General features: G+C 41.9%; 1 long non-coding RNA gene across 1 annotated transcript; it reads right to left on the bottom strand.

The window, feature by feature from the left end:
* Nucleotides 1-5,482: 5,482 nt before the first annotated feature.
* LOC129048837 (uncharacterized) lies at nt 5,483-18,981 on the bottom strand. Its single transcript, XR_008511522.1, has 3 exons — nt 18,769-18,981; nt 6,912-7,053; nt 5,483-5,575 (listed from the first exon to the last, which is right to left on the bottom strand). It is a non-coding gene; the product is annotated as an uncharacterized LOC129048837 (long non-coding RNA).
* Nucleotides 18,982-19,639: the final 658 nt, after the last annotated feature.

The raw sequence follows: 19,639 nt of genomic DNA, 5'->3' as shown, positions 1-19,639 counted from the left end.
ACATGGGTCTCAGAGAGGGAAGTATGGTACTCAATGTCACAAGTCTGGCAGGTCCAGATGGGATCTAGACACACCTGGCTCCAAGCCCTGGTGCTTACAGGTGCAGATGTGCAGCAGGAACTGCTGTAGCTTTGCTACTTACCACCTGGAGAAGGAAATAATTAATAATGCTAGTTACCCTTTCCTGAGCACTTCCTTAAGCCTGGCACTGTGTTCACCCATTTACATATATTATTTAATGCTCACAAAACCCAGAGAGGCAAGTATTTTATCCTTAATTTACTCTTGAATCATTTGAGCCTCAATGATGATGTAAGCACGCTGGCCAGGAGCAAAGGCATCCCATGGGCCTTTGCCTACCATTTGCTGTTCTTCACCTCAGCTCCGGTGCACCCAGGTACATTCAGATGTTGTTGCTTTGCTATTCACAGGACTATCTCTCATTAGCATCACTTCACCCGCCAGTGAAGGAATGAATTCTGTCCGTTATCTGGGGAAGGAAAAATATTCTTGCCCTATCCAAAGTCAGATAAATCTTCAGTTCTGGAGGACAGAAGAAGCCCCTCATTCTAAAGGTCCTCCCAGTCGAGGCCATTTGGAGACCACCATTCCTTTTGCATCAGCCCATGGCCTGAGGAGTACCTAACCTGGACAGCAGGCTGCATCAGAGTGGACTGGTTAAGAGCAGGGCTTTGACAGTAATGTATTCTGGGGATCAAGTTCTGGCTGTGTTGCATGAATTGCGTGAGTCATCTTCCCCCGAGCCTCAGTTTTCTCATCTGTAAACTAGTGATTAGAATAGCAACTTCTCAGGGTTGTTGAAAGATTATAAGAAATAATGTATGCAAACACATAAAATGCTTAGCCTAGTGCTTGATTGCTTGATTAATGGAAGCTATTATTACTCTTAATGGCTAAGGGCACTGGGGATGAGACGGTTTTCTGGCTGCCTCCAAGCAGAAGGAGAAATGGCATGCTCCCCCATGCTGATCGTACATTTTACCCCCATTTCCAGGTGTGGGAAAAGCTCCATCACAGCTCTCCCATCAATAACAGTCGATTCCAACCCCGAGAGAGCCCAGCTGCAACTTCCAACTTGCAGTTGGAAGGATGCTGAGGCACTAAAGTAGGCATGGAGGGAACCAAGGACGTGTGGCCCTACAATGCATGGTAGAGCCTTGAGTTCAGCAGACCCCTGCACATGCCAGCATGTGTGGCCCAGGCAAACCAGCCTGTAGGAGGCCAGCAACCCTGTACCCTGTCAAGGATCGATGTGTGTCCAGGATCCCTGTGGAGGCAAAGATCCTGCCGCTGTCTCCATCCACCAGCACACCGCTCTCACGTGCATGCACACACATGCACACATGTGCACAGGCACATGCACACGCAGACACATGCACACACACACATGCCTCCCACACACACACACACAGCAGTCAACATGCCCTGCAGAGAGACCTCCCTGGTCAGGCACTAGAGCCTCCTTGGGGGCGGGGTGTCCTCTGAGGCACTTGCAGCTCCCTCATGGCTATAGAAACTCACTTTCCCCTCAGCCCTCTTTCTGCCAGTCACCTTCTGTCAAGGAGTGATTATGCTCCTTTCTGTCAGGAACACTGAGTGATAGTGGCAAGAAAATTGCCTTCAGCGATAGGGATTTAAGAAACGCTTTTCCTGAAAATAGTGCTCAAATTAATTAACTTGGAGGAAAGGGTTGCGTTTTTTTTTTTTTTTTTTTTTGGTCTGGATTTAATTTATTTTTTCCCCAAAGAGTTTTTTGTTATGTGATGAATAGTGAGGAGGGTGTTACCTCCTCAGACATACACCTGGAGTCAGGGAGGCATTGCAGGCCCCCATCCTGTGAGACACCGGGGATGTGCTCTTCCGACCGGAGCGGGCAGGGCAGTGCGAGGGACCAGCCGGAAGCAGGATGTGTTTGCAGGAGGTAGTGGGTGTCCACAGTAGGAATGTAAGATAATAGTGGCAGTGGAAAGCACACGGGGTAGGCATAGAGCTGCCTGGGTGCTGGCACCGTCCCTGACACTAACTGGAAATGTTCACTCAGCTTCTCTACAGTAGAGATGTGATTCCGATTGCAGCTGCCAGCCGGGCTGGTTGCTGGGAGGACCAGATGAGGCACACCTGGGGCTGTATTTTGTGCTCAGTTCTGTGATTCCTTCGTGGCCCCTGACACGAGGGTGGTTCAAGGCCACGGAGCAGAGGGTGGAGGGCAAAGAAAAAGGGCTTTCTGAAATCAAGACCAGTACCACTGTCACAGCTGTGTGATCTTGGGTCAGTAATCTAAACTCTCTCAGCTATTATACCCTCGTTGTAAGAAGCGGGTAAAAAATAAACACATCAGCATCATTGTGAGAAGCAATGAATCAATTAAAAGACTCAACCTATAATTGATTGATAAATAGTAATTCCTTTCTCCACCCTAGTCCTGTGCAATACACTAATAGGCACTCAAAAAATGTATGTGTATAATATATTTTGAATGGACAAAAGTGATTAAATATTATACATGCATTAATTAATAATGACTTTTTTTCATGCACACTTTGATCCCCATCAGACCAGAGTGAAAACGACTAAAATATCACGTAAAGGAACTCCCAGTGTCCGTGGAACTTCCAGTTTAAGGTGCTCCAAATCACCTCTATGACTCACCCACCTTTCTGAGAGCTACCTTTTCTAGGCCTTGTCCCCCACTTATATTCAAGAAATACAAAGATATTTCCTCTCCACCTTGACCAGCATTTCTTACCTGGAGTACATGGACAGGCTTTCTGGGGTCCACAATCCATACCTGCATTTGATTCATTGAGTATGCTCGGGGATTAAATCCATAGCTTTCACTGGGGCAGGGATGGGCACAGCTGTGACTACATACACACACATACACACACACACACACACACACACACACACATCCCCCAGTCCTGATGCCCCCACCTGGCAGCTGCACACTCCCGAGGACTGAAGAGCTGTGCTCCCGCAGCCTCTGCCTCTCAGGAGCCTGGGGGTGTTTCGGAGCATCTCACCAGCCTGGCTCTAGGCTGGGTGTGCACAGTTTGCAGATGAAACAAAGGGAAGGAAATTATCTTGCCCTGAGACATGCAACAAGAACATTCCACTCATCTTTGACTACTAAACCATAATTGAGAGGAAGGCAAGAAGCAGATCTCATGCAATCAGGGTGACTGCTGAGGAGTTTTAAAGCAGTCAAAGGAATTCTCCCAGTGGGAGCCACTGGGGCTTAGGCCCACCTCAGGGATGCAGCCCTGAGATCCCTGCTCCGAGATCCCAGCTGTGGTCAGAAGCAGAATGGCAGGCATGCAAACACCATTTCTGATCAAAGGCAAGAGGGAGGCATGCATGATATCTTTCCTACTTTCAAAGAATTTTAAAAGAAAGGCCATGCTATGAAATGTGTTTAGCATCATTTTCATATAGAACACAGGACATCTTTCGGTTGGACATAGCCCAGGACCTGCATTCAGCTACTCCTACTATTACTACTTCCATTAATAATATAAGTATTACCTTATTTTCCTGATTAGTTTCTGTGTTTATACAGTAGTCAAACACCGAATGTAGGAGGCCTAGGAAAGCGAATGCAGAAGTGGGTACCCAAGCACATTGTGACATGGATAAATTAGCCCCGTTTCAAAACTTGGAGGAGCAATTAAAGACAGATGGAGAACTGCGGATACGGACCTCAGCTTCTATTTCCTCGCCTCCCACTCAGTGCCTAGCACAGAACTTTACATACAGCGAGCACTCAATACTTGTGTGATATCAGGGAGTAGTCACGATTTTTTTCCTCACCTTCATCTCAAGAATAATGACAGCTTTTATTCATTTAAACTCGGCTTCTCAGAGTGCAGTCCGTGAACCTTCTGCTTCAGAATCACCTGGGGACCTTGTTTAATATGCAGCTCCCTGGCTCCTTTCTCAGATATCCTGAGCCAGGCTCTTTAGAGGTGAGGCCTGGGAAAATGCAGTCTACTAAGCCCACCAAGTACGCCTTAGGTTCTTTGAAGTTTGAGAAATACTGACTTACATAAATGAGTGTTTGTTCAGTAGTAGCTTTAAGTCCTTTTCAGAAGCACTTAGTAAATTTACTAAACCATGTATTGAGGCATCTCTAAAATCACATTCTACAAAGCCTTTCTTCTGACTGATTCAGAATTAGGTATAGGAAGGTTTAAGCAATAAAGCATGGGGGTAAATTTTTTCGTACTTCCAGTTACTTCATTAAGACTGTCAGCCTGCATGTCAGAGAGGATGATCCAAGAATGTTCTTAGCTCCTAACTCATCTTCCTAGCTGACCGAATAGGCACCTGGGGCCAGGAGAAATCTGCTGGTCTCTCTCACTGGGTTTCCCTGGTTTGTGACATTACAGATGGACTGTGGTTGTCACTGCTATTATCTTGATAAAACATATTATGGGGCCGGGCACAGTGGCTCACACCTGTAATTCCAACACTTTGGGAGGCCAAGGCAGGTGGATCACTTGAGGTCAGGAGTTTGAGACCAGCTTGGCCAACCCCATCTCTACTTAAAAAATACAAAACTTAGCCAGGTGTGGTGGCACGCACCTGTAGTCCCAGCTACTTGGGAGGCTGAGGCAGGAGAATCACTTGAACCTGGGAAGCAGAGGTTGCAGTGAGCCAATATCGCACCATTGCTCTCCAGCCTGGGTGACAGAGGGAGACTCCATCTCAAAAAACAAAACATATTATGGGAGGTATCAGATGACATGAAGAAACAGAAGATGAAATGAGTGAAAATGAGAGAAGAGAAAAAGAGAAGAGAGGAGGGGAGGGAAAGGGAGGAGAGGGGAGAGGAGGAAAGAGAAGAGAGGAGAGTTGATTATCTAGTTGGAACAAACCCCTGTTGCCTTGAAAGTATTCTGCATCAGCAAGGCCTTTAACGGAGTGGGGATTGAAGGACTGGCCCAGAGGAACAAAAGGAAGGAATAAAGAAAGGTGACAAATCCAAGAAAAGAGCAAAGAGAAATAAGGACTGGCAAGAGCAAAAAGAACGTGCAGTACAAAGACTCCAGAGGAGTGAGGGTTTTTTTTTTAACTTTGCAAACACTTCATTTTACTGCACTTAATTAATCATAACACAGGAACATAAATGTTTAAAGGGTGAAATAAAATGTACAGAAATATAGTCATACTCAAAAAAAATGAGAACACACAAATTTAACATAAGGTTGTCATCCCTGCAGTCTCCAAGCTCACGGGAGTCAGCGTCTCCACTTCAATTCCTCCAGCCACAAGCAAGTTCATAGTAATGAAGCTCTTTCTTCGTTCTGGCTGAAATCAGTGAGTGAAATGCAGGAGGAAAGAGAAAAAAATGTTCCAAAGAGAGAGGAAAAGGGCAGAGAAAAAAAAGCAAGTATGACAGCGACAGAAATAACTTTATTCCTCATGCTGGTGCCCTTCAGGCCAGGAAGTCCTCTGACGTGTCTAACTCAAATACCTCCTGCAATTCCAGCCAGTTTCATGCTTTCCTGGGTCCAGCCAATAAAAAACTGTGACAATTTACTGATTCAAAATACTGCAACATAAAAACAAAAATTTAAATAGAGTTCGGCAGACCCTCTTTCTCAAATCTTGGATCTGCATGAAAGCAAAATAGAGGCAGAGAGTACACCAAGAATGAGAAAAATCTCTACCCTTTTCAACTATAAAAACCATCTGGATTTTCTGTCTCCTCGCCCCAAGTCTTCTGCCATCAATATCTGGACATTTTGATCACTCTGCGTGAATCAACAGTGATTCAGGCCTGTGTGGGGGGAGTGGAACTAATACAGTCCTCTGTTGGGGGAACTGAAGGATCATCACGTGACATCCTCAAGCTGACCTTATTCTCAGGCTTTCCCTTCTGATGGTCTGCCTTGGTTCTGGTAACTGAGGTTTCGGGGAGCCGAAGGGCACCGTTCTCTAAAATCTGAACTCTGCCCATGTCTCAGCTTCCACGTTGGGGACCTTTTCACGCCAGGTGGGTTGCTGTTGCTGTCCCAGAATGACCGACCAGATGGACTTCTAGGACCTATTTACATTTCCTTATAGTATTTTTCCTGCCCTGCCTGCTCTCGTACACACAAGCTGCCTTTCACTGGACTTGTGTAATGAGCAATTCTTCCTCTATGAAGCCCCAGGGAGCTTGTCAATCTCCAAATCCCACCTCTGTAGAGGCTTTTCGTGCATCTGAGCCTCGAAGCCTGTTCTACTGGCCCCTACAGACACCCTTCTTAGTCTGCCTGCATTTCAGTGGGCTAAGTCCTCCTTGGTTGACCAAAGCACATTGGGAAGGCTACAGGGGGTCTGCTGTGCCTTCAATGGACTGCAAAGGAAAGTGGCTCAGATTCATGGTGTGCCTGTGATTTAGCTATGGCTGCTTCAGCCTTCACTTGTATCCAAAGTCTGTGCAGTTCGTCCACCTTGGAAGTCTGTGTTTATCTCTGGGACAAACGAAACTAACCCCTGCCTTTTCCAAAGTTCTCAAATCCTTACAAGGCCATAGAGTGTTAGAAATGGCTAAGGATATAAATTTCAGTGTCACATATCTGAGCTATATACTGACCCCTGTGGAACCCTGGGCAACAAACTTCTTTCTCAGCTCTCTCTAACATGTGGCTAGAGTCTCACAGGAATGGGGTAAATGTTCAGAATGATTGTGTGACGTTCTTATTATAGGGTCTAGCACAGAGATACTGCGGAGGAAAAGGTGATGAAGAGTTTCTGCCTTTCTGAAGTCCCCAGGGTTCCATAATTGTTCTTTGGAAACTTTGTCATTGTTATAGAGGCAAACCTCAGAGAATGCCAAGGTAGGGAGACCTTTTCCCTTGTCAGGAATTCCACCCCACCCCCACCCAGTCTCCATGGCTCACCAGTGCTGGCTCCCCATGTTCTTTGATCCTGGGAGGCCACTCCTATGGTCCAGTGGGTGAGGACATCATTCTTGTGTCAGCAAAAGCCTCATCATACCTCGCAACTTCCAGTCCCCATGCCTTCTGCTTCTTTTCTCCAAGACTATGGGAAAGCATACACAAAATGATTTTATGAATGCTTGGAATTCAGACCCAGTGTGTGACCTAAAGCATTCAACGTCCTTTTATGCCATTCCTGAGAACTACTATTATTGTAACCACATCTATTATAATTGATAACCTCAAAACTAACAGAAATACACTGTGTCTTCACCCAGAGAAGCTTGGAAGACCCCACGTGCAACCTAAGGCTACTTGTCCTATGTGGGAGAACACATTTTCCTTGACAATTGCCTGGCTGTAATCTGCTTTTCAATAGGTAGTAGATGCTCTCGGGCCTTGTAACTGGGCCACAGTAACCTGTGAAGGGTCAAGATTTATATCTGAGAGGGTATGGTCACCACCACCTCTAACCACCAGTGCATGTCCTGCACCCTCTGATGGGGCTGTGGGACTCCTGAGCCACCTGCTGTGAGTCCATAATTGTAGTATTGAGTGATAGATTTCAACACATAAATCCAATTCTGAAAGATTCTAAAAGCCACATTCAAGTTAATGAGCAGAGTACACGAATCAATTAATTGTGTCTATTTTGGTCACTTGAAGGAAAGGGGCAATATTTCATCAACAGTCCTTAGGGTAGGGACGACAAGCACTAGCATCTGGAATCTGAGATCACTCTGGTATCTTGGAGAATGTGGAATCTCAAACAATGAGCCAGGTCCTGGTCAGCTGTTTCAAAATGGCCCCAATCCTTTCCCTTTCTTTATCCATTGCCCTTTCAAGTGGAGCCCATTCCTACACTCCTAGAATCCAGTCTGGTCCTGCAGTAAGAATGACCGCATCCCAGTTCCAAGCCCAGGCCTCGAGAGGCCTTGCATTCCTCTGTTGCTCTCTTGGAACCCTGTGACTGTCATAAAAACAAGGCCAAGCTTGTCTGCTGGAGAACAGGAGACCGCAGGGACTGGGGCCAGACCATTCATGAGAGCCCATCCTAGACCAGTTCCTCCCAGAGAGCCACCAGCTGACTGCAGAGACATGAGATTCCAGCCCAGAAGAGTTGCCAGTGAGCTAAATGAATGTCCAATGTTTGATGCCACAGGGATTTGTGTTTGTTTATCTGCTTTTCTTACACAGCATTATTGTAGCAATACATAACAGATAAAAAAAAGGTAGCACCACATTATATCCCAGTGAATCCAGCCATAACTACTGACCATGACCTTAAGATGTTTTTTCTCTTTTATAAGTTGCTCTTCCCACGTGTAGCTGATTGGGTCCAAGGCTACTGATTCTCTATCTGTGGTCAAGGACCAGCTTTTTATTTACATATTCTTTTGTCCTATTTTGGTTTTGTTTTTACTTCTTATTTGAAAGAATTATAGATTTATAAGAAATTGCAAAAAAATCAAATAATACAGGGAGGGCCAAGATGTTTTTTTTCTTTTTGTTTCCCCAGTCCATTATGGATCAAATACTTTTGTAAAATCAAAAAAGAGAGAGGAAAAGAAAGAAAGAAAGGAGGAAAAAGAAAGAAAGAAAGAAAGAAAGAAAGAAAGAAAGAAAGAAAGAAAGAAAGAAAGAAAAGAAAGAAAGACAGAAAGAAAAAAGAAAGAAAGAGAAATAAGTTACCAGGAATATGAAACAAAATCTTAAAAGATGTGTAAAGTACTAGTCCAAATTCTTTATGATTAGATTAAAGGGAATAGACATAAAGTTACAAACATTTTTATGAAAATTTCTAAATGCTTATTTTTGGTTTGTACATGTAGCTCATGTTTTGTGGCTTGGCCCCAATCCACAGACCACTTCTAAGTAGTATTACTTTCAATTTTTCTGGAGATGAGAAATGGAAACTAAGCTTAAGTACAGTGGGAATAATTTTGGTCTCGAATGACCTTAAGGTCTTTCACAGAGGATATTTTTACAATATCTTTTACCCTAAGTGCTATAAAAGAGTGCTTTTGTGGTTATCTAACCCTGGATGATGGGAAGAAAAAACACAAAATACATTTCAGCCTTTATACAGGAATTTTCCTTACTGATTTTCTTTCTTCTCTTCATCACTAAAACAAACAACAAAAACAAAACACAAACACTGGCCGGGAGCCGTGGCTCACACCTGTAATTCCAGCACTTTGGGAGGCCGAGGTTGGCAGATCACTTAAGCTCAGGAGTTCAAGACCAGCCTGGGCAACATGGTGAGACTCCATCTCTACAAAAAATAAAAAAATCAGCCAGGCATGATGTTGTGCGTCTATAGTCCCAGCTACTTGGGAGGGTGAAGTGGGAGAATCACTTGAGCTTGGGAGGTTGAGGCTGCAGTGAACCTTGATGGCACCACTGAATTCCAGCCTGGGTGACAGAGCAAGACCCTGTCTCAAACAAAACAAAACAAAACAAAACAAAACAAAACACAATGCAAGGCCATACCAGCATTGAGGTTCAGATAGTCAATATTCAATATGCTTGCCTCTAAACGACATGAATCAAAATGAGCGTATTGTTAGCTAATATGCCCGTTATGAAAGTTTTATGGTTTTTCATTTTTTTGTTGTTTAAATTTCCATTGAGAGGTAGACCCTAATGTCCTGCCTTCTGCCTTTCCTGGATATTGGGGAAGTAAGCTCCCAGAGAAAAGTCCTCTGCTTCCAAGATGACTCAATGTAGAGATGAAGTAGAAACCTAGTTTTGTTCTAAAAGGCAGGAGTGCGAGAAGAATTTTAAAAGATCTGACTGCAGACCAGGCTGCTGAGGTTGGTACAATATCCCAACTCATTAAGATGATACCCTGATGTCCATGACTGCTCCCTCTGACAATTCCCCCCAGCATGGGAAAGACAGCCCACAGCCCACGCATAAGAGGCATCATCCACACCGTGCATCAGGTCCCTCCTTAGGCAGAGCTTGTCAAGGACTGGGCACAATGACAGTGGCGGAAGTGGGGGCAGGTTACTTGTGCCATTTTTCTCTTTTCCTCTTTGTCCACTTACCTAATATATGGCCACCATTCCCTAAGTGTTATAGAAGAGTGTTTAATTTGGTGGAACCATGCAAAAGGATGAGAGGAGGGCAGAGACCACTTGCAAATCATGGAAAGCTCACCCCATTTCCACCCCTGTGCACCGTCTTTCTGCATCTGTTCCTAGCTCTTTCCAATCCCTTCTCCAGGAAGAGGCAAATCTGATCACAGCACTATTACGTTTCCAAAGCATTTAAAGTTTTCCCATTGATCTTAGAACAAACCTTCAAGGCCATAGAATGGTTTCTATGGCCCAGCATGGCTGAGCTCCTAAAAACATCATCATGTAATCTCAAGTGCCTCACTCACTTGGGCCCCTTCATATTGGTCTTTTCTCCCTCAGACTAACAAGCTCCTTCCCATATCTGGATCTCCACCCCATCCTCACTCACACTCCTTTTCTCCTAACTTTCCATGTTTCATTTCTCAGCCTTCAACTCCCAAACTAAATTAAACCCCCGACATCAGTTCTGAACACTTTTGCCCTCATCTCACCACAGACACTATCGCAACTATACAACTGTAGGCATATCATTTTGTGTGTGATTTCTGTTTAGTCTTTTTTTTTTTTTTTTCTGGAAACCATGCTCCCTAGCTTGTATACACCTTGCTGTTATCTTGGCTTCTCTACTTGAGAACTCTAGCCTTGCACTTTTGATAAAACCGGTGATGCATTGGTTGTCAATACAGTGACCACCTGCAAAACTTCTGAAATATCCTCTGTAGAGAAGCCCCAATATGACTGTGTACCCAGTGTATATACCCTTTTAGAGAGAGCCCCCTAAAGCATCTTGTTTGTCAAAAAAGAGACCTTCCAAAATGACTCAGATGCCTTGCTCTTTCCTTTGCCATCAGAACGATGAGCACTAACTCTAGTTCCAGACATTCCCCAGTCCTAGCTGCTTCCAACATGGAGGAACTAAAGGACAAAATTGAACAGATATTTATTCTTTCAGCTACAACTTGAATGGCTGCTCAATATTTAAGTCAAAGGAGAATCCCTACAGCATGCATCAAACTTCAATTACTAGGCTTCATTTAGAATATCTGCTTATACACACTAAACCCTCACCCAGAAACACACCTCCTTTGTCCCTCTAGTTGCAGTCCATTCAGAGTATATACCATAAATGTGTTTAAAATAGTGTTAATGTGGAATGAAATGAGTATAATTTTGAATTCATACTTGCTATTGTCATTCTGAGTTTTTAGTAAAAATTATTTTTTCAATAATATTTCTGCCATGTGATATAACTGGCCAGTATTCAGCAGAATGTTTTGCCAATATATTTTAGTGAACATTAATTCTCCATTTAAAAAATTCAGATTACAACTACTATTTCTGTATAATCTCATGATGTCAACCACTACTGAACCTAGAGTAGCATCATTCCATGAAAAAGGTCAGACATCACCAAACCTACCAGGATTCTTTTACTTATTATACATCTATTAGTTAGAGGCTTAAACAATTAGCCATTTTGTCATAGAAGAATATATTAAGAAGCTGCATGTAAATATACAACAGGGATTCTCTTATGACCGCTCCTTTTTGGAGGACTAAGAAGGCTGCAGCTTCCTGCCATGATGGGGTAACAAAAATTGGGCTTAACTAACCATAATGAACAATCAGAAAACTAAACAAAATGTATGAATTAACTGCTTCCAGACATTAAACAACGAAAAAATAATAATAATTGCTGAAAGAAGAGAAAATTTCTGGAGGAAATTTCTAAACTGCATTCAGGAAGGGTAACCCTAACAATATGTAATAGCCTTCGTGAATCAAAGAGAGAGAACAGAGTTCAAGAAACCTGTGGCAACTGAATGTTATAGGACAGAGTTCCAGAAAGGAGGAAACTAGCCTGGGAATCCTAAAGTATTTATTAGCTTGTTGTTTAGAAAAAAGTTTGCCAACCCTTGCCATAGAAATAAAAACTACAATTTATAAAGTAATAGTTTTACTGGATGAAAGTAACAACAGATTAGACACTGTGGAAGAAAAGATCAGTAAACGTGAAGACAATAATAGAACCTATCTAAAATAAAGCATCCAGAGAAAAAAACGGCTAATAAAATAAATAGAGCCACAGTGATTTGGAGACAATATTTAGTGGCCTAATGTACATGTAACAGGAGTAGTAGAAAGAAAAGGAAAAGAGAATAAAGTATAAAATTATTTTAAAAATATAATGGCTCAAGTTTTTAAAAAGTTTTATAGAAACTATAAACTCAGAAATGAAATAAGGTCAATGAACTCTACACAGAATAAACACAAAGAAAACCTCACTGAGGCACATTGTAATCAAATTGCTTAAAACTGGTGATAAAGACAAAATATTAACAAATATTAAACACTGCTGGAGGAAAAAGAAGTCACTTTATGTAATAAAAATTAGAGCAGGGAACTATGCAAGCTTTAAATCAATAGAATAACATCTTAAAACTATTAAAAAGAGAAAAAGACTACATTCAGTGAAAATAGTCCCTAAAAATGAAGACAAAATAGGATCTTTTGCAGACAAGCAAAAACTGAAAGAATTTATTACCAGTAAATCATTCCTATATGAAATATTGAAACAAGTTGTTTGGGCAGAAGGAAAATAATGACAGATGGAAACATAGACCTACACATAAAAAAAAAGAGCACTTAAAGAGGCCAATATTTTCTTTTTCTTTTTAATTTCTTTATCAGATAAATGAATATTCAAAGCAAAAAGAAACCAATGTATAATAGGATTTTATAATATATGTAGAAGTAAAATGTATGATCACAACAGCACAAAGAATGGGAGGGGGAAATGTAAGGACATGCATTTCATTTTTTACATTGCACAAGAAATAATATTATTTCAAGGCAGTCTATGATAACTTAAGTGCATATTATAAACCCTAGAACAACCATTAAAAGAAAAGTAAACAAGATATATAGCTAATAAGCCAATAGTGGATATAAATGGAATAGTAGAAAATCTTTTATCCAAATAGTAGCAGAAAATGATGAAATAAGTCTAAAGAACACATGAGACAAATACAAAACAAGTAGTAGGCTGATAGGCTTAAAACCAATTATATCAATAATTACATTAAATGTAAATGGTCTAAATGCATAAAGAAAAAGGCAAATATTGTCAGAGTGAATACACAAGCAATACCAAACTACATGTTGTCTACTAGAAATCTTTTAATATCAAAAAATAGATGTGCTTTAAAAATATGTCATGCAAAAATTAACCATAAGGAAGCTGGAGATGCTATATTAATATAAAAAACAAAGTAGAACAAAAGATATTACCACGAATAAAGAAGGACATTTCAAAATATAGGGCTACAGAATTATAGATTTTCAATTCCAGCCCAATTAAAATGAATTTTCATATGGGATTCCTATTATCAAGCATCCCAGCTAATTAAAGTTAAGCCCTGTTTCAGCTACTTTGGACTTGAATTTTTAAAAACTAGAAAGTAGACTACGTACTCCTTTCCTGTTCCAATCCTTCCTTCCAGTATACACAACTTTGTTTGCCCCTCTTTATCTAATTTATTTTATTTATCTAAAGTTCTCTCTAGTCCTTCTCTTTTATTCTTCAGTTGCTATCTTGATCCAAGCAGATTGATATATTAATTTGAGTTCCATTTTGTCTTACTTTACTTCTGCCTGTGGCAGAGCCTGCAAATTGTCCACCAATATCATTTTATCCTTCTTCCTTTAATAGCAGAACTCCTGTCTTTAGTCTCGGAACATTGGTACCCAGTGGAAGGCTGACTTTCGAGCCTTGCCTGGCTGCGTGGCCATGTGACAAAGCTCTGTCATTTCCTGGTTGTGCTTTAAAAGGAATCTGTATGTGAGCTTCATGCTTCTGTCCATCTTCCTGCTGGCTGAGAAACACTGTGATAAAGTGGCTGAGATTTCCATTTTTGTTTAAGCTCTATATTACTGGGTGGCTTTCTTTGTAATAGCAGCTTAGAATAAATCCTAACTTATACTGTATAGTACCTCTTTAATTTTCTTTGCCCAAGAGAGCTGATAAATTTGCATAGTAACTCAAATTTCTCCTGCAATCCCTGTATTATCCCTATTTAAAGAAAACAATGAGAAATTGCTGTTACTTTTTAAACTGGGAACAAGGACTCTGGAAAAGAATCCAGCCCCTACTTTTACTGTCGTGAACTTTATCCATGATAGAGTCCACTTATTTCTTTAAAACACGTGCAGTTGATTGTTAGTCTCTAAAGAAGTGAAGACCCCCTAGGGAAAGCTATTAATGTGGCTTTTCAGTAAAAGAAAACAATAGACACATATAGATTCCAGTGTCAATTTGTTAGGCTCAGGATGAGCCCTTCATCCTTCTCAACCTCTGCAGGCTGCCTCATGAAAGGGGAAGGGTGTGCCTGTTCTCCATACTACACAGGCTTTCCTAAGCCTGGCCCCACACCTAGCTTCTTCTGGGCTGCAGATTTTCTTGCCTCCCAGCTTCAGCTGATCCTGTTTTCCTGTTTCTAACACTCTTCTTTTGTCCTCAGGAGTCATTATGGAGACATAACTAACCATCAGTCTCTGTATATCAGGATTAGAATAATTAAGATCATATGAAGGGTTGGAGTTTGGAACACTCAGCAAAGCTGAATTGGATTCCTACTATCAAGTTATTTGAATCCTTTCAAACAGCCAGTGGTATAGCCTGTAGAGCCTCCCAGCGCCTGCCTAACCTCTGGAAAAATCTTGTCTCAAAATAAACACTATTGCAGATTAAAACCAAGATTCTCAGGAGGGACTGCTTAGCATCAACATGTTGCCTTGCTTACGTTAAGCCATCCCTGCTCTGGTGCTGGGATGGAGAATAATTGCCAGGATTGTGTGGAGGCCCATCATTTTGCTTTCTCTGAAGCAGCTTTATCAGGAACAAGCCCCAGGGTGGCATTACTTCATCAATACTTAATCAATTACTTCATCAATAGCAGAGATACAGACAGAGAAAGAGAGTGCACAATAAACTGATTGCTGCATCTGGTTTCCTATGAGCAGTTACAAGACCAGTGAAAGTCCTCTAATCTCATCAAGCAACCAGACATTGATTTTGAGTTCATTAATAGTTGCTGGGGTGAAGAAGAGAGAAAGGAAAAAGAGAAAATGAATACATCATTGGGATCTACACCCTTAATGCAGATCAGGAAGCTCTTTCAAAAACCATTCCTGGCTAGTAGAGAGCACTGAGCAAGGATCTGGTGCCTGGCCCGGAACCACAATTAACACCCAAGGCCTGAGAGTAACATCTTCCAACCAGGAAACCACATGTTTTCAATTCATCTGCAAAGCACCCAAAATACAAGTGAAAAGAAAACTCCTGTGTTATTTATGCAGATATTTTGTTTACATAATCTCAAATAGCTTTCATCCAAATATTTGGCACCATTTAGATTTATAGAGGTGCTTTAGCAAACTCAGAGCTACCTATCAGCCTTACCTACCAAAGGAAAAAACAAAACAAACTGGGACTATGCCTGAAAAGAACATGAAATAACAATAAGTCAATTTGACTTTGGATGTAGGTGCTTCTAACTCAGCTGATTCAGAATTGGTAGAGGGCCGGCATATCAAGATTACATTGTCCCTCCAAGCTCTTTTTATTCCCTTCTCTGATAACCAACATGCCAATGTTTGGAAGAGCTAGTGATCCATCAAAAAGTGGATATTTTTGATACAGGTGTCTTGTTGTTTTATAGAACAGGTATATTCCTTGAAGGCTGTATACAAATTGCTTCAATAGTAAAATACACGGAAGTGGCCAGTTTTGCTTAGAGGAATCACAATCCTCTTATGAATAGACAACTGTCTCCTAATATATCAAGTTTTTAGTACTAAATTTTAAAATATTGTGCTTTCTTGCAGCAGTCACAACTATTTCCTGTAAGTGTGAAGTTCAAACAAAGGCAAGCAAGGTGCTTTCAGACAGGCCGTTAGAATTTTACAGCAACATTTTAGTAGGCGACGTATCTCTGAGCTCTTTTTCTTTCTCAGTAGTCCATGGTAACTTATGAGACTCCTTTATTAGCTACACAAATATTTACTGACTATCTATTATGGGCTCAGCATTGAACTATTATTAGTGATATAATAGACATCGTGTGGCCACGGTTTTTCACCTGCAACGACTCAAGACTGCTAATGAGGGTTGTGAAATGTGTTCGCTTCAAAAGGTATGGGCTGTTAGAACTCGGATGAGGAGGGCCTGCCCTGGGAAGGAGAGGAAAGTTATTCCAGCAGAACCAACAGTTGAGTACAACCTGAGGGGAAAGAGCAAGGTGTGTTTGAGAAACTCAAAGACGTATGGTAAGAGTTTAGGGAGAAAGGCAGAGAGCAACCGGATTTGTGGCCAGGAAATGTGCAGAGGGACAGCAGCTGCAGCACTCACAGAGAATGTAGATTGATTTAGATACTCCAGAGAGGATGAGGAAGGCCCAGAAGACTTCTTCACAAAAGTCTTAACAGATGAGGGTTGAGAAGATATCTTTTTTTTTTTTTTTTTTTTTTTTTTGAGACAGAGTCTCTCTCTGTCGCCGAGGCCGGAGTGCGGTGGCACCATCTCGGCTCACTGCAAACTCCACCTCCTGGGTTCATGCCATTCTCCTGCCTCAGCCTCCCCAGCAGCTGGGACTACAGGCGCCTGCCACCAAGCCCGGCTTTTTTGTATTTTTAATAGAGACGGGGTTTCACCGTGTTAGCCAGGATGGTCTCGATCTCCTGACCTCGTGATCTGCCCGCCTTGGTCTCCCAAAGTGCTGGGATTACAGGCGTGAGCCACCATGCCCGGCCGAGAGGAGACCATTTTGATGGTAGACTGGAGAATCAATTGTGGGTGGAGCATGGAAAAGAAGAAAGTTGGAGACCTGATGGAAGACGCTGCAGCCGCCAGGGAGATGCACAATGATGAATCTGTGTGCAGTTGGCTCACATCTTTTGTGGTTCACCTCACCCACCTTGTGCTTCCTACTACTCAGAGCCCATTGAGGCTTCCCCCATCCTGACCCAGCTTGGTGAACGAGCCGGGTCATCAGAGTCTCCCATTCTCCCATTTGCGAGACTCTGTTAGGAAGGCAGTGATGTTGCTTGGCCATTAAAAGGGTAAAGACAGTAACGACGACCATGAAACTAAAGCAGGTACGTTCTAAATCTTCTGTGAAGTAGACACAGTTTTTCCTTGTAGACAGGAAAGTTTTAGATAAACAGCAGAGAATCAGTAAATAATTCAGCCTATGACCTTGATGCTTATTGATTCCTGCAGCTGTTTATCTTTCTCTAGGCTACCTAGGAAAGAAAAAGCCCTCCAAAAAAAAAACAGTTACCACTTAATTATAAAATTGCTTGGCTTCGGAGAGCCTTCTGGTTAGTTTCTGAACACTACGAGGAGGTTAAGCTAATCTCTGTAAACCATCCAGCCTGACCAAAGCTTCTGTTTAAAAATTTTAAAGACAAGCTTCATTATTCTCTGGTATGGATGAAAACATAAAAGAAAGAAACACTCAGCTATTCTTCTCATTTTCAGACATGTAGTATGTTCAGCCATTCAAATGACTTAAATGGCTGGTTATTTCTCGCCTATGGGATTTGAATACAGGTTGATTCTAGCCACAGGGGCGCCAGATGTATTAAGCACTTGGGGTGCATATGTGAGATGCAGTAAGCCCTTGATCCATGTCTGGGGACAGTAACAGTGACAGTTGGGGGAAATGGTAATAATTGCTGGGGTGGCTGTAGTGGCAATGCTTCAGATTGGGCCACGAGGGCAAAAGGAAAAGGACGCGTCGTTGTTTGTTGTTGTGTTAACACAAATAATTTATCTTTCAACCTCAGTTTGGATACAAGCTGGGGTCCTAAAGTCAGCTCTGGTTTCCTGGTTTCACCAGTCACTCCTTTCTTACCATGAGCATCCACAGCCACCCTGAGCACGAGGCTTGATCATGGCGGTGAGTTGGTGAGGAAGTCACCAGCTGGAATGTTGGAGTCTGAACAGATAAACTCTTAGCCTAGCTTGGCCTATTTCTTTATACTTATTACCTTAGCTCAGTGGTCCATAAAAATGCTTGGCTAGCAAACAGCCAGCCATATTAAAAAGTGGACAAAGGACTTGAGTAAACATTTCTCCAGAGAAGGTACACAAATGGTCAATAAGCAGATGAAAAAAATGTTCAACATCACTGATCATTAGGGAAATGCAAATTAAAACCACAACAAGACACAACTTTATACCCATGAGGATAGCTACTATCAAAAATAATAATAAACAGAAAATAAGTGTTGAGGAGGATGTATAGATTTTAGGACCCCTGTGAACTGCTGATGGGAACATAAAATGGTATAGCTGCTTGGAAAACAGTATGGAGGTTCCTCAAAAAATTAAAAATAGAATTACTACATGATCCAGCAATTTTCCTTCTGGGCATATACCTAAAACAATTTAAAACAGGGATCCAAAGGGATATTTGTACACCCATGTTCGTATCAGCATTATTCACAATAGCCAAATGGCGAAAGCCACCCAAGCTGCATCCTTTGACAGCTGAATGGTTAAACAAATACACCTGCAATTAAATATTGTTTAGTCTTAAAAAGGAAAGAAATTCTGACGCACATTGCAGCGTGGATGAATGTGAATACACATTACAGCATTGAGGACATTACGCAACATGAAAAAAAAGCCAGTCACAATAAGATAACTACTGTATTAGTCCACTTACATGAGGTGGCTAAAGCACTTGAAGTCAGAGACATGAGGTGCCTAAAGCAGCTGAAGTCAGAGGCATGAGGTGCCTAAAGCAGCTGAAGTCACAGAGACAGAAAGGGAAGGATGGTTGCTAGGAGCTGGGGGAAGGGGGAATGGGGAGCTGATTAATGGGTGACTAATGGCTTTCAGCTTTGTAAGATGAAAAGACTTCTGGAGATTGGTTACACAACATGTGAGTGTACTTAACACTATTGAATTCTACACTTAAAAATAGTTAATATGAAAAATTTTATGTTACATGTATTTCACCACAATTAAAAATAAAAAAAGAAAGCTTATCTAGCTTTTGGAAATGAGTCGCTTTCAACAAGAATATGAACAGAACCATGCAGCTCTATCTCAGCCCTTCCTCCAAGAGCTGATTTGCCGAAACACTTTGAACATCTAAGTGCTCTCATAGTTCCCCACTTTCCAAAATATGATGGACAATGATACCTAATTAATATCTCATTAAGGGGTTGGGATTGAGAGAAGCCATTTGGACTAAGAAAAGCATACAACCTGTCACAGAGACCAGCCACCTGCCTCTACCTAAATCAGGAAGGAAAACTGCAGCTCATACATTCACCTCTGGTGCTGGGGAAGTGCTGGATCCCTGAGTCACCTGTTTCTGCAAGGTCATTGATAAAATCTCCCTCTCTTAATAATGCACTCTCACCTTTCTTTAGCACATGCCATGCTGGCACACAATTAACTGCATATCACAGGGAGGTCTGTGCCACTCTCCCATTCTGTCACTGTGGACGCTGAGGTGCACACATGGGGCTTGAACCCACATCCTATGAAGCCAAGTTCAGAGGACATACTCTGCTCTCAACCTTGCA

This window comes from Pongo abelii, chromosome 9, assembly GCF_028885655.2.
Source record: "Pongo abelii isolate AG06213 chromosome 9, NHGRI_mPonAbe1-v2.0_pri, whole genome shotgun sequence".
In the NCBI taxonomy this organism is placed as follows: Eukaryota; Metazoa; Chordata; class Mammalia; order Primates; family Hominidae; genus Pongo; species Pongo abelii.
Note: the sequence above shows the minus strand (reverse complement) of the source record. Positions and strands in the feature narration are given on the sequence as shown.